Here is a 16090-nt window from a genome sequence, read left to right as displayed (position 1 = left end):
AACCTTTCCAAGAACATTGTACTTTTCAAATAGATTTTCAATAAAAAAATAAGTTTTATTTATTTCATGATTATATGACTTTTAAAATCATGAGTTCCTGGTGTTTCTAACTTGGTGATACAAGTTCCTGGTGTTTTGGACTTATTTACTGTGAACTTACTAATAACAAATTTTAAAATAATAATCTCACGGAGGCAGAGCCAAGATGGCAGCGTGAGTAGAGCAGCAGAAAACTCCTCCCAAAACCACATATGAAAATATAACAAAGACGACTCTTCCTAGAATAGAGACCAGAGGACACAGGACAACATCCAGACCACATCCACACCTACGAGAAACGAGCGCCTCATGAAGGGGGTAAGATACAAGCTCCAACCCTGTGGGACCCGAGTGCCCATCTCCCCAGCTCCCCGAGGGAGGAGAGGACTCCGAGCCAGGAAGGAGAGGGAGCCCAGGACTGCTGAACACCGAGCCCCAGCCATCCGGACCAGAGCGCAGACACAGTGCATGCATGGGGTCCTGGATACTAGGGAAACAGGGCAGCAAGACCAGTGAGTGGGTACCGGAGGCCGGTGCCAGAGAAAAAAGGAAAGCAAGCAGCCATTTTTTTTGGCGAGGGCTTTTCGGAAGTCTTAAAGGGACAGGGACACCAATACTAGCGAAACAGGGCAGCAAGACCAGTGAGCGGGTGCCTGAGGCCAGCGACGGATGACAAAGAAAAGCTAGCACTTTTTTTGTTGTTTTTTTTTTAATTATTAAATTAATTTTTTTTGTTGTTGTTGTTTTGTTTTGGCGAGTGCTTTTTCGAAGTCTTAAAGGGACAGGGCGGGACACTTAGTTCAGAGGTAGGGAATCTGGGGATCTCTGGGTACTCTAACTCAGTGGGCACCAGGGAGCACGGAGGCCCCCTACGGAGATAAATAGCCTCCCGGCCGCTAACACCTCCAACACGGCTCCACCATTTTGGAGTAGCAGCCAGAGCCAGGCCACGCCCACAGCAACAGTGGAGATAAACTCCATAGCACCCGGGCAGGAAGCAGAAGCCCGGTCTGCATGCAGCTGCCCAGCACAAGCCACTAGAGGTCGCTGTTCTCCCAGGAGAGGAAGGCCACAAACCAACAAGAAGGGAAGTTCTTCCAGCCGTCACTCATTCCAGCTCTGCAAACTATTTCTATCACCATGAAAAGGCAAAATTACAGGCAAACCAAGATCACAGAGGCAACACAAGAGAAGGAGACAGACCTAACCAGTCTTCCTGAAAAAGAATTCAAAATAAAAATCATAAACATGCTGACAGAGATTCAGAGAAATATGCAAGAGTAATGGGATGAAGTCCGGAGGGAGATCACAAATGCCAGGAAGGAGATTACAGAAGTGAAACAAACTCTGGAAGGATTTATAAGCAGAATGGATTAGATGCAAGAGGCCATTGATGGAATACAAACCAGAGAACAGGAATGCATAGAAGCTGACATAGAGAGAGATAAAAGGATCTCTAGGAAAGAAACAATATTAAGAGAACTGTGTGACTGATCCAAAAGGAACAATATCTGTATTATAGGGTACCAGAAGAAGAAGAGAGAGAAAAAGGGATAGAAAGTGCCTTTGAAGAAATAATTGCTGAAAACTTCCCCAAACTGGGGGAGGAATAATCGAACAGACCACAGAAATACACAGAACTCCCAACAGAAAGGACCCAAGGAGGACAACACCAAGACACATAATAATTAAAATGGCAAAGATCAAGCACAAGGAAAGAGTTTCAAAGGCAGCTAGAGAGAAAAAGTTCACCTATAAAGGAAAACCCATCAGGCTAACATCAGACTTCTCGACAGAAACCCTACAGACCAGAAGAGAATGGCATGATATATTTAATGCAATGAAACAGAAGGGCCTTGAACCAAGGATACTGCATCCAGCACAACTATCATTTAAATATGATGGTGAGATTAAACAATTCCCAGACAAGCAAAAGCTGAGGGAATTTGCTTCCCACAAACCACCTCTACAGGACATCTTACAGGGAATGCTCTAGATGGGAGCACTCCTAGAAAGAGGACAGAACAAAACACCCAACATATGAAGAATGGAGGAGGAGGAATAAGAAGGGAGAGAAGAAAAGAATCTCCAGACAGTGTATATAACAGCTCAATAAGCGAGCTAAGTTAGGCAGTAAGATACTAAAGAGGCTAACCTTGAACCTTTGGTAACCACGAATTTAAAGCCTGCCATGGCAATCAGTACATATCTTTCAATAGTCACCCTAAATGTAAATGGACTTAATGCACCAATCAAAAGACACAGAGTAATAGAATGGATAAAAAAGCAAGACCCATCTATACGCTGCTTACAAGAAACTCACCTCAAACCCAAACACATGCACAGACTAAAAGTCAAGGGATGGAAAAACATATTTCAAGCAAACAACAGCGAGAAGAAATCAGGGGTTGCAGTACTAATATCAGACAAAATAGACTTCAAAACCAAGAAAGTAACAAGAGATAAAGGACACTACATAATGATAAACGGCTCAGTCCAACAAGAGGATATAACCATTATAAATATATATGCACAAAACACAGGAGCACCAGCATATGTGAAACAAATACTAACAGAACTAAAGGGGGAAATACACTGCAATGCATTCATTTTAGGAGATTTCAACACACCACTCACACCAAAGGACAGATCCACCAGGCAGAAAATAAGTAAGGACACGGAGGCACTGAACAACACAGTAGAACAGTTGGACCTAATAGACATCTATAGAACTCTACATCCAAAAGCAAAAGGATATACATTCTTCTCAAGTGCACATGGAACATTCTCCAGAATAGACCACATACTAGCCCACAAAAAGAGCCTCAGTAAATTCCAAAATATTGAAATTATACCAACCAATTTTTCAGACCACAAAAGTATAAAACTAGAAATAAATTATACAAAGAAAACAAAAAGGCTCACAAACACATGGAGGCTTAATAACATGCTTCTAAATAATCAGTGAATCAACGAACAAATCAAAATAGAGATCAAAGAATATACAGAAACAAATGACAACAACAACAACACAAAGCCCCAACTTCTGTGGGACGCAGCGAAAGCAGTCTTAAGAGGAAAGTATATAGCGATCCAGGCACACTTGAAGAAGGAAGAACAATCCTAAATGAATAGTCTAACATCACAATTATCGAAACTGGAAAAAGAAGAACAAATGAGGCCTAAAGTCAGCAGAAGGAGGGACATAATAAAGACCAGAGAAGAAATAAACAAAATTGAGAAAAATAAAACAAAAGCAAAAATCAATGAAACCAAGAGCTGGTTCTTCGAGAAAATAAACAAAATAGATAAGCCTCTAGCCAAACTTATTAAGATAAAAAGAGAATCAACACAAATCAACAGACTCAGAAATGAGAACGGAAAAATCACAACAGAATCCATAGAAATACAAAAAATTATTAAAGACTACTATGAAAACCTATATGCCAATAACCTGGAAATCCTAGAAAAAATGGAAAACTTCCTAGAAAAATACAACCTTCCAAGACTGACCAAGGAAGAAACACAAAACTTAAACAAACGAATTACGAGCAAAGAAATTGAAACAGTAATCAAAAAACTACCCAAGAACAAAACCCCTGGGCCAGACAGATTTACCTCGGAATTTTATCAGACACACAGAGAAGACATAATACCCATTCTCCTTAAAGTTTTCCAAAAAATAGAAGAGGAGGGAATACTCCCAAACTCATTCAATGAAGCCAACATCACCCTAATAGCAAAACCAGGCAAAGACCCCACCAAAAAAGAAAATTACAGATCAATATCCCTGATGAATATAGATGCAAAAATACTCAATAAAATATTAGCAAACCGAATTCAACAGTATATCAAAAGGGTCATACACCATGACCAAGTGGGATTCATCCCAGGGATGCATGGATGGTACAACATTCAAAAATCCATCAACATCATCCACCACATCAACAAAAAGAAAGACAAAAACCACATGATCATCTCCATAGACGCTGAAAAACCATTTGACAAAATTCAACATCCATTCATGATAAAAACTCTCAGCAAAATGGGAATAGAGGGCAAGTACCTCAACATAATAAAGGCCATATATCATAAACCCACATCCAACATTATACTGAACAGCGAGAAGCTGAAAGCTTTTCCTCTGAGATCGGGAACTAGGCAGGGATGCCCACTTTCCCCACTGTTATTTAACATAGTACTGTAGGTCCTAGCCATGGCAATCAGACAAAACAAAGAAATACAAGGAATCCAGATTAGTACAGAAGAAGTTAAACTGTCACTATTTCCAGATGACATGATAATGTACATAAAAAAACCCTAAAGACTCCACTCCAAAACTACTAGAACTGTAATCAGAATACAGCAAAGTTGCAGGATACAAAATTAACACACAGAAATCTGTACCTTTCCTATACACTAACAATGAATCAATAGAAAGAGAAATCAGGAAAACAGTTCCATTCACAATTGCATCAAAAAGAATAAACTACCTAGCAATAAACCTAAATAAAGAAGTGAAAGACCTATACTCTGAAAACTACAAGTCACTCTTAAGAGAAATTAAAGGGGACACTAACAAATGGAAACTCATCCCATGCTCGTGGCTAGGAAGAATTAATATCGTCAAAATGGCCATCCTACCCAAAGCAATATAGATTTGATGCAATCCCTATCATTTTACCAGCAACATTCTTCAATGAACTGGAACAAATGATTCAAAAATTCATATGGAAACACCAAAGACCCCAATAGCCAAAGCAATCCTGAGAAAGAAGAATAAAGTAGGGGGGATCTCACTCCCCAACTTCAAGCTCTACTATAAAGTCATAGTAATCAAGACAATTTGGTACTGGCACAAGAACAGAGCCACAGACCAGTGGAACAGATTAGAGACTCCAGACATTAACCCAAACATATATGGTCAATTAATATTTGATAAAAGAGCCATGGACATACAATGGGGAAATGACAGTCTCTTCAACAGATGGTGCTGGCAAAACTGGACAGCTACATGTAGGAGAAGGAAACTGGACCATTGTCTAACCCCATACACAAAAGTAAATTCAACATGGATCAAAGACCTGAATGTAAGTCATGAAACCATAAAACTCTTAGAAAAAAACATAGGCAAAAACCTTTTAGACATAAACATGAGTGACCTCTTCTTGAACATATCTCCCCAGGCAAGGAAAACAACAGCAAAAATGAACAAGTGGGACTATATTAAGCTGAAAAGCTTATGTACAGAAAAAAACACCATCAATAGAACAAAAAGGAACCCTACAGTATGGGAGAATATATTTGAAAATGACAGACCCGATAAAGGCTTGACGTCCAAAATATACAAAGAGCTCACCCACCTCAACAAACAAAAAACAAATAATCCAATTAAAAAATGGGCAGAGGAACTGAACACAGTTCTCCAAAAAAGAAATACAGATGGCCAACAGACACATGAAAAGATGCTCCACATTGCTAATTATCAGAGAAATGCAAATTAAAACCACAATGAGGTACCACCTCACACCAGTAAGGATGGCTACCATCCAAAAGACAAACAACAACAAATGTTGGCGAGGCTGTGGAGAAAGGGGAACCCTCCTACACTGCTGGTGGGAATGTAAATTAGTTCAACCATTGTGGAAAGCAGTATGGAGGTTCCTCAAAATGCTCAAAATACACTTACCATTTGACCCAGGAATTCCACTCCTAGGAATTTACCCTAAGAATGCAGCACTCAAGTTTCAAAAAGACAGATGCACCCCTATGTTTATCGCAGCACTATTTACAATAGCCAGGAATTGGAAGCAACCTAAGTGTCTATCAGTAGATGAATGGATAAAGAAGATGTGGTACATATACACAATGGAATATTATTCAGCCATAAGAAGAAAACAAATCCTACCATTTGCAGCAACATGGATGGAGCTAGAGGGTATTATGCTCAGTGAAATAAGCCAAGCGGAGAAAGAGAAATACCAAATGATTTCACTCATCTGTGGAGTATAAGAACAAAGGAAAAACTGAAGGAACAAAACAGCATCAGAATCACAGAACCCAAGAATGGACTAACAGGTACCAAAGGGAAAGGGACTGGGGAGGATGGGTGGGTAGGGAGGGATAAGGGGGGGGAAGATGAAGGGGGTATTAAGATTAGCATGCATAATGGGGGGGTGGGAGAAAGGGGAGGGCTGTACAACACAGAGAAGACAAGTAGTGATTCTACAGCATTTTGCTATGCTGATGGCCAGTGACTGTAAAGGGGTTTATAGGGGGGACCTGGTATAGGGGAGGGCCTAGTAAACATAACATTCTTAATGTAATTGTAGATTAATGATAACAAAAAAAAAAAAAGAAAGGAAAGGGGGATTACTCCCTAATACGATAAAACTAACTGTAAATCAACGATTAATGCATGCTTTAAATATCCTTAATTTTGATCATTTAAAGGGTGTCAGATGATCAGCTATGGAAGTACATTGTTCTGATAATATTCCTTTCTCTTAAAAAAAAAAAGCAATTCCTGTGTGGTGACCTCCAATACGTTCTTCACAATGGTATAAAGGGCATATCAAAGTGTGGGCAAAGGGTCTGTTTGTGTTTATACAGAGGATCAAAGCCTAATTTGGCTACCCAGAAAACGAACTAAGATACAATATGAAGAAGAACTTCCAACATCAACATACTCTGGAAGAGTCATTCCAGAAGATGATCATCAAAAAACTTCAACAAAGATCCTGGCGCTGTTGCAGTTGTAGCTGCATTCATCCCACTGCTTCCTGGAATTGCCATTGGAATGGAGAAGGAGATATCTATGCTGGCCTGTGCATACAGTAAAACAACAAATTTGACTGGATCTATACTGTTGGAACTCAACCAAGAATTAGAAGTGCAAGTTGCAGTGCTCCAAAATCTTGCGACTACAGACTATCTACTGTTAAAAGAACATATGGGATGTCAACAGTTCCCAGGAATGTGTTGTTTTAATTTGTCTGATTTTTCTCAAACTATTCAAGTTCAGTTAGACAATATCCATCATATCATTGATAAGTTTTCACAAATGCTTAGGGTGCCTGACTGGTTTTCTTGGTTTCACTGGAGATGGCTGGTAATTGTAGGTCTGCTTTGGTTATGTAGCTGTATTCCTATTATGTTAATGTGTGTGCGCAATTTAATGAGTAGTTTAAAACCTATAAATGCTTAAGTTACTCTACAAGAAGATATGTCAAAGAAATAATCAATCTCCCCATGTTTTCTTCCATCTGCTACTTCTATAGCTTTTCTTCTTCCTTCCTAATTACAACCCTTAAATAGAATTCATGCCTCAGATCGAATTTACCGAGTATCATAATTCTTCCAAGTGGTAAAGATACCTCAAGACAAATGCTGGGCATAAAAGCCACAGGGCATAAATCTGCAAAGAAGTAAAAAGCTAACCTTTTCAAACAATATTGCTTCTCTCTGACTTACCAACTTTACATTTCACTGTATGGCCCCAGAAAATGACTGGTTAGCCAGAGACAGGTAAGATTCCTCAAGGGAGGAACAACCTAAGACAGGCACAGTCACAAGGGGGCCATCAGGTGAGAAATTGGGGATCAACAGAGGTGAGGCTTAGAAACTCACACCCCCTGTTTTGAGAGAAATCTCCTGCATCCGTGGATGTTTTGTTGCCCTTGTCTAGCTTGGATTAATACTTAGTCTATAGTCACACACCTGATCATCTACATTTGCTTTCTTACAGCACTAAACTATGTTTTCTACCTTTATCTTGCATCTACCTACCACTTCAGCATTTTATTTAAAATAATAATAATAATAATAATAATAAGGGAGAAATATGGGATTCACACATAAATCAAGTATAAAATCAAACAAATATTCATATTTGACCTGATTGTTTATAGTTCATTATGTGTGATCAAAACCGAAAGTTTCTGTGATGACTGCCCTTGTACTGTTCACCATGTAAGAACTTATTCACTATGTAAGAATTTGTTCACCATGTAAGAATTTGTTCGTTATGCTTCAGAAGATCGGAGACTGATGAGAATTAGGCTTGGGGTGGATTAATGATTGTGCATTGAGTCCCCTATACAGAATTTTATTGTTGTTAACAACCATTTGCTCAATAAATATGAGAGATGCCCTCTCAAAAAAAAAAAATAATAATAATAATATCACAATATACTATACAAATGCAAAATTTTATAGGTGTTACTCCTAAGACCTACATTTGCTATGTTTACTAGCTCAATATACTAAATACAAGTTACTTTTTTACTAAAATAACTTTCTCATTTTACTTGACACCACACTTGGTTGCATTTAATGATACTGATAGCATATGCAAAACTTAATTGGATCTGATGTAAGTAGGCAATTCTCTAAAAGAAATTCAAACATATATCCTGTACCTTAAGGCACTATTAATAAAATTATTCCAACTGAATTGGGAAGATAAAATTTTAGCAAAACTAAATGATAATCATCATCCACCACTTACCAGTTTTAAATCCCTGGTTTGCATCACCAAATATACTGAGAAAGGAGATTCTATTTTCATCACTCTCAATGTAACTGCTTGGCAAAGACTGCCACATTTTTTCATCTTTATCTACCTTATCCTCTCAGGAATTTTCAACTAGTCCCTTAATGCTCACTTCCAACTCATTTCCAGTGGTTTTCTGCCTTTTGCTCTGGCCAAACCTAACACTGTCACTGCCCAGGGCTCCTTGTTTTAGTGCTTCCACATGTTTCCCTGAGAGAACCACCTTCACTCAAGGCTTCAAGATCTTTCATATGGTGCTGAACTATAGCTCCACTCCACCTGTGTTTCTTGAGCCTTCAACCACTAAAACTGATCAGCCTCTGAACAAATAGTTGGCACCCCTCAAACACTATTTGTCCAAAGCTTAATCCTCCATCATCCTCCTGACATACCTGTTTCTTCTCCAGAATTCTCCATCTAACCAACTGCCTAGAAAGATGGGAGCTGTCAGTGATTGTACCCCACTTTATGACCAATCTCCAAATTTTACATGTGTACCTTCAACATGTTCAAGAGAAGTCTCCTAAAGCTGCCTACATCTCTACCTGACAACCCCACATTAGTCTAGGCCACCATTCGCCATCACACACATTATGGCCGCAGCAGCCTCTTACCCACACCCTGCCTCCAGTCTTGCACTGTCTAGTCAAAGCAACCCAGTCAGCCCGTGTTACTCTCCTTCTCTGTTCAAAAATCTACCTAGCAGGAAGAACTTGTGACTATGATAAAGCAAGCTGGAGGGCCCTAACAAAAGGGGTTTATCATAGACAATTAGAGACCTCAGTGAGAGCAGTATTAGTTCTTTGGCCCTGACTACCTCCTAGACATTTCTATGAAAGTATCTCTCATTTCAAAAGTTTCAACATACAAAATCAAATTCATGATTTCCCCCTTGAGGTTGGTTATTCCTCCTAGCATTCCCATTTCAGTTCACAAATCCATTTTCCTTTGGCCTTCAAACTGGAACTATCTGAGGTACCTCTTTTTCCTCATCTTCTCTACCCCACTGCCAGTCACAAGTCCTATCCACTCAACACCCTCAAAACCTCATATCCATCTCCCTACACCCTCACATCAATTTCAACCTTGATCTGCCCTTAGCTAGCATCCTATCAAAACTGAACTCTCTACCTGTATATCCCTGGGCAGCCACAGTCCTCATATCACTATCTTATTACAAAAACCTTTCTCCCTTACTGCCTGGCTCTCAAAACCCCCTAAAATGTAGCCCAGCCTTAAATATCAACAGTCCACTTCAATAGGCTACACTATGAATTATTCTGTCACTCCATGGGCTTTGACCTCACTTTTCACCTCAAACAGCCCCTTCATTCTGCTTCAAATCCCACCCTCCCACACTCTGCCCAGATTCCACCTCCTCTTTGAAGCTTTGTTTGGCCATTATAAATCTCAGCAATGTCACCTCTTTTCTTCTTCCAAGAAACCTTGTGTTACATTTTTCATGAAGTATGTATAATTTCCTGCTTTCCGAAGCTAGCTACTGTTCAGTGTGCATGAATCACTTTTGACTGGGTAGGCACTGAGTTCAGTGAGATAGGGAGTGCCTACCACCCCCAGAGATTTTCACACGAATTATCCTTTCTAACCTACCTGTATAGTGAGTACCTACTTCACGGCACTCTTTTATGTGCCACCATTGTTCAGTTATGCAGCTAATTCTCAATTCTTTGAGGGTATGAACATATCTCACACTTCTTGCTGCATCCTTTGAAAACCCCAAATAAGATGCGTACCATTTTATACTCTCAAATACATACCAGTTTATTGAAACAATTACTTGTTAACCTAACCTTTAGGACTGTTTTTTGTTTCAGATATAGTGAATATTACCAGCAGTTCTGCAAACAGTAAGAAACTATGAATCATTAATGGACTATGAACACACTAATTAGATATCTACAGGGTGATGTTTTATTTAAAACCAGGGTCTTCTATGAATTTTTTTAAAAACATCGAATTTGAAGGCCAAGGAAAACAGAATGATCCCTCTAGGCACATCTTTGGGTAGTTTACTCAAGGGATAAACCTAAAATGATGTTATCCTGATGGTTGTAATATAAACACCATCTTGAACTGAGAAATATCAGGCTGGTATTTCAAACTGCCAGGAGGTACAGCTGCATTTTTTAAAATGTATCTGATCTGTTTCTCCGATTCAGATTTTCTCTATGAACTGGTCCTATGTATTTCTCTTTTCAGATAGGCCCAGTCGATTGGAAGTGTTTTTAACTCTAATGTCTCAGATCACTCCCTGAAAGCCTCCCTATTTTCTTCTGGGAACCCTGGAGCTGTCACTAACATGCTTAGAAATGAATGTCCTCAACTCCCACCACTGCCCCTACTTCTGCCACCGTGCCTCTGTCTGACACAGGTGGTCACACGGGCCCCCATGTCAGTCTCACAAATCAGTGGCCAAGCTTCCAGCCACCCTGTGAGATGGAGGGCAGTCTTGCCAAGCTCAGAGCGCAGAGGGGAGCATCTCTTCATGTCCACACCATGCTCAGGCAGATGAGTCCTAGGACAGGGCTATCCTTGCTCCCTTCTCCTCACCGAGGCTGTGTGTGAAGTAGCCCTTTCCTCCTTTGCTTATACTTCCTCTTGCTGTTTCACTCATGGTCCTCTCCCAAGGAGAATAAAGTTCAAATCCACAAGGACAGTTTTCTGAGAGACAGCAACTCTAAATTGACCCTCCCCTCTTTCATGACAAAAGCCCATGTACCTGGCACAAGAACAGACCCACAAACCAGTGGAACAGAAGAGAGAGTCCAGATATTAACCCAAACATATATGGTCAATTAATATATGATAAAGGAGCCATGGACATACAATGGGGAAAGGACAGCCTCTTCAACAGAAAAGGCAAAACTGGACAGCTACATGTAAGAGAATGAAACTGGATCACTATCTAACCCCATACACAAAAGTAAATTTGAAATGGATCAAAGACCTGAATGTAAGCCATGAAACCATAAAACTCTTAGAAAAAAACATAGGCAAAAATCTCTTGGACATAAACATGAGCAACTTCTTCATGAACATATTACCCCAGGCAAGGGAAACAAAAGCAAAAATGAACAAGTGGGACTATATCAAGCTGAAAAGCTTCTGTACAGCAAAGGACACCATCAATAGAACAAAAAGGCAGCCTACAGTATGGAAGAATATATTCATAAATGACAGATCTGATAAAGGGTTGACATCCAAAATATATAAAGAGCTCATACACCTCAACAAACAAAAAGCAAATAGTCCAATAAAAAAATGGGCACAGGATCTCAACAACACTTCTCCAAAGAAGAAATTCAAATGGCCAACAGACACATGAAAAGATGCTCCAATCCCTAAACATCAGAGAAATGCAAATTAAAACCACAATGAGGTATCACCTCACACCAGCAATAATCGCCACCATCCAAAAGACAAACAACAACAAATGTTGGCGAGGTTGTGGAGAAAGGGGAACCCTCCTACACTACTGGTGGGAATATATATTAGTTCAACCATTGTAGAAAGCAGTATTGAGGTTCCTCAAAAAACTTAAAATAGAAATACCATTTGACCCATGAATTCCACTCCTAGGAATTTACCCTAAGAATGCAGCAGCCCAGTTTGAAAAAAGACAGATGCACCCCTATGTTTATCACAGCACTATTTACAATAGCCAAGAAATGGAAGCAACCTAAGTGTCCATCAGTAGATGAATGGATAAAGAAGATGTGGTACATATACACAATGGAATATTATTCAGCCATAAGAAGAAAACAAATCCTACCATTTGCAACAACATGGATGGAGCTAGAGGGTATTATGCTCAGTGAAGTAAGCCAAGCAGAAAAAGACAAGTATCAAATGATTTCACTCATCTGTGGAGTATAAGAACAAAGAAAAAACTGAAGGAACAAAACAGCAGCAGACTCACAGAACCCAAGAAAGGACTAATGGTTACCAAAGGGAAAGGGACTAGGGAAGATGGGTGGGAAGGGAGGGATAAGGGGGAAAAAAAGGGGGCAGGCATTACTATTGGCAGACATAACATGGAGGGGTGGCATGGGGAGGGTTGTACAACACAGAGAAGACAAGTAGTGACTCTATAGCATCTTACTACGCTGATGGACAGTGATTGTAATGGGGTATGTCGGGGGGACTTGGTGATGGGGGGAGTCTAGTAAACATAATGTTCCTCATGTAATTGTAGATTCAATGTACCAAAATAAAAAAATAAATAAAATAAAATAAAAAGCTCACATACCTGACTTGCTCTCTACAGTAGCTGAAGGGGTAAAGGCTCAGTGAAAATAATACCTGACCAATAAATATGATTATAGTTCATCAAAGTGACCAATTATACCAGACTTTGTGCTAAGATCCAGTGACAGAAGGTCTACTATCACCATCTCTATTTTACTGGTGATAAGATCAAGGCTTAGAGGAACTAATATACTTAAGCAACAAGGATAACAGAACTGGCCCCCAACCCCTGACCTATTTGATTCCACAGCCCAAGACATGCTCTCAAGCCCCATATACCATCCCCTTTAATCAAACGGGACTTGGCTAGGGGGCGGGGAGGGGGAATGCAGGCCCCAATGAGCCTGTCCCTTCCCAAGGACATGCCCACCCTTTATAATGATTACTACAGTCACCAGAGAGTGACGAGCATTCGGAAGAAAAGATTTTCAGCCTAATCCCAGACCAAGGTTCTGATTACATAGAATATTTCTTTCAGCTATCCATCTAACCTTTACCCACTTTTAAAACTCACAAATTAAAAAAAAAATTAACAAGGCCTGTCAAACTAAAATGATAGTATGCACCAAACAAAAGACAATGGCATTTTAAATAAAATGCAGAAGTTAAGGAACAAAGCCATTAAACCACTACTAAAGTTTTTCTTTAGTTCACGAATCAAAAATAAAGTACCTACATTATATTTCACAAAACTCAACATTTCTGAAATGGTTAATTTACAATATACGTTTTAATCAAGGCATATACCTAGTTGTGTCAAAAAGAAGGCTTAACAACTGTGGATTTTATATGTGTGATTGTGTTACATTTTCACATTACTGATGATTCTAACAAGTTTTAATACTTGTGCATTTATTAAAGTTTAAGCATTAAAATTTTATATTACAAAGTCTCATTACTTAACTATGGAAAAAGAACATTGCTTACTTCATTTTCAGTTCTTTAAAGCAGATGAATGTGAGAAAAGGAAAGTACCACCATAAGGGATGCTGTGTGAGCTGCCCAGGCACCCCTTCCAGGTGAGGCCCTCAGTGCCTTCACCAAAGGGAGGCTCCTGGCACCACATCACAGTCAACCAAGATCACACTCCCGCCCCCAGGATCAGGGGCCCTGCACAGGAAGCGATGGTGGCCTATGTGCAATGAATGGTCCACACCTGAGTACAAAGGCCTGGTCTTCGTGCTATAGTTTGGGGCAAGCCTGAAGGGCCTGCCAGCTCCCAAACTGCCTGTGAATCTACCGGCTCTACTGCAATTTAACTTCACCTTCTGCCAAGTCCTGCCTTTCTGCCTCCTCACAGGTGTTGTGGAGCACACAAATCTGAGTCTCACAGTGGCTTCCCCAGAGACACATGCTACAACAATTACAAGGAATGTGGTTCTAAGAAGGTGTCACTTAAAGGAAACATCTAAAAGTGTGTCGGGAGAACAAGGTGTCTGAGCTGAGGCCCTACAAGGACACCAGAAATAAAGCCCCTGAGAAACTTAATTAAGCTAGAGGTTAGCCCATCCTTATGCCATCTGTGGCCCATTTCCTGACAGAACAATTGGATGAAAAAGGGAAACTCTAGCAACCACATCTACAGATAGTCATAAGAGAGGAAACTGCAACAAGAAAAAACCATAACAAGAAGCTTCCTTGTTTCCTTTCAGTGAATAACAACTTACAAATATAGGCAGTCCTTTTTAATCTGCAGTTCAAAATATAGTTCAGTATGCATAGATATGTAAATTAATATCCTGAGCAATCAGAAAAATTAGCAAGTTACTTTTTTCCTGAAATAATCATCAAATTTAATAAAATACCTTCACAAAACTTGATTTTCAAGAAATAATGTATTTCATATTATCTAACCTATTGATTATTTTCTAAGTGTGCCCTATACGCTAATAGGTTTTTTTGCCTGAAAGAAAAAAAGGCATTATGACTTATTAGTTAATATTAAAGCAGTAAACTGATTTTTCTAGTACTGGATGATCAGATGACTAATTTTCAAACTGTTTTCCATGGCAACCTCCAGGGCTAAGGGTTTCCTCAAAATGCCCCAAAGAAGTAGGTAAGGGAGAGCCTCCCACCACACACGTCAGCCAGGTCAGCTGTGCCTTTACTTTCAGTTTTACATATTTTCATTCACAGAAACTCTGAAAATTTGTGTGACAGGCCAGTATTTTCCAAAGTAGGGATGCATCACAGAAAATATTTTTTCTGACTTATGAATTAGTATTCTATCTAAGATTTGGATCCTATGTTAAAGATTTTGATTCCACTAAAATTTTGCTAAGAACAAGGATTCTGCTACTGCTACAAAATAAAAGTGGTGATGGGGTACTGAAAGTTGTTATTTCAAAGCTGTAAATACCATTCTGTCCTGTGCACCATGACATCACTAGCACCTACCCTAGTACCTGACAGATGGATACTCAATAAATATGTATTGAACAAACAGAAAACAAACAAAACCAAAAAACACCGAATAGAGATGCAATGTTTTATAATAAGATCAAACATAAATGAAACAGAAGAAAAAAAGCCATTTCAAGAGGAATCTGAAACAGAATAACTTCAAAAATTGGTAATAAACAAAGAACATGCCCATAAGAAGTTATTTGCCTATATCAAAATTTTCCATAGCTATTATTTTCCCAAAAGTAATGTTACCCTATATAGAAATCTTCTGAGGATAGTATCCTTTCCAAGTAATCATTTATTCAAGTGATGATTATACCATCCATGAATAAGATAAAGTGGCTTAAAGGGTTCCACTACAATTGGCTTAAAAACCTCTACCACAATGAACTCCACAAAGTATTAAAACATTTTCAAGGAGATTTCCTGTGATTAAAACTTAATCTTCAAGGGAAAGCTACCACATTCAGCCTCTTTACAGTTGGACACCTCTTTGAGAATTGAGGCTTTTTAAAGTACATTTTATGCAAAGCAACCAAGCTACCCAAAGATAACTCAGGAAACATGCAAAACAAACAAAAAGGCACATAGCCTTAAATTCTAGAAAGAAAACAAGTCAACAGATGTTTCTTGCAACACTTGCAATTCCCTAAATAATGATAATCTTCATTAAGTAGGCAGAGAGAACTTATAAGAGCTGAAGACATAAAGGCAAATCATCTAATTCAAGTCCTTTTTGATGTATACTGTCTTCCCAAAGAATATTCACTTTTCTTTACCACACTTGAAGGAAGATTGTTAAATGGGCTTGTCTCTGATCAT

General features: G+C 39.2%; 1 protein-coding gene across 10 annotated transcripts in view; it reads right to left on the bottom strand.

Annotated features, from left to right (window-relative positions):
* KDM4C (lysine demethylase 4C) overlaps positions 1 to 16090 on the bottom strand; it is a 490870-nt gene that overhangs the window by 344842 nt on the left and 129938 nt on the right. The window lies entirely within an intron of this gene.

The sequence above is a fragment of the Manis pentadactyla genome, chromosome 3, assembly GCF_030020395.1.
Source record: "Manis pentadactyla isolate mManPen7 chromosome 3, mManPen7.hap1, whole genome shotgun sequence".
In the NCBI taxonomy this organism is placed as follows: domain Eukaryota; kingdom Metazoa; phylum Chordata; class Mammalia; order Pholidota; family Manidae; genus Manis; species Manis pentadactyla.
Note: the sequence above shows the minus strand (reverse complement) of the source record. Positions and strands in the feature narration are given on the sequence as shown.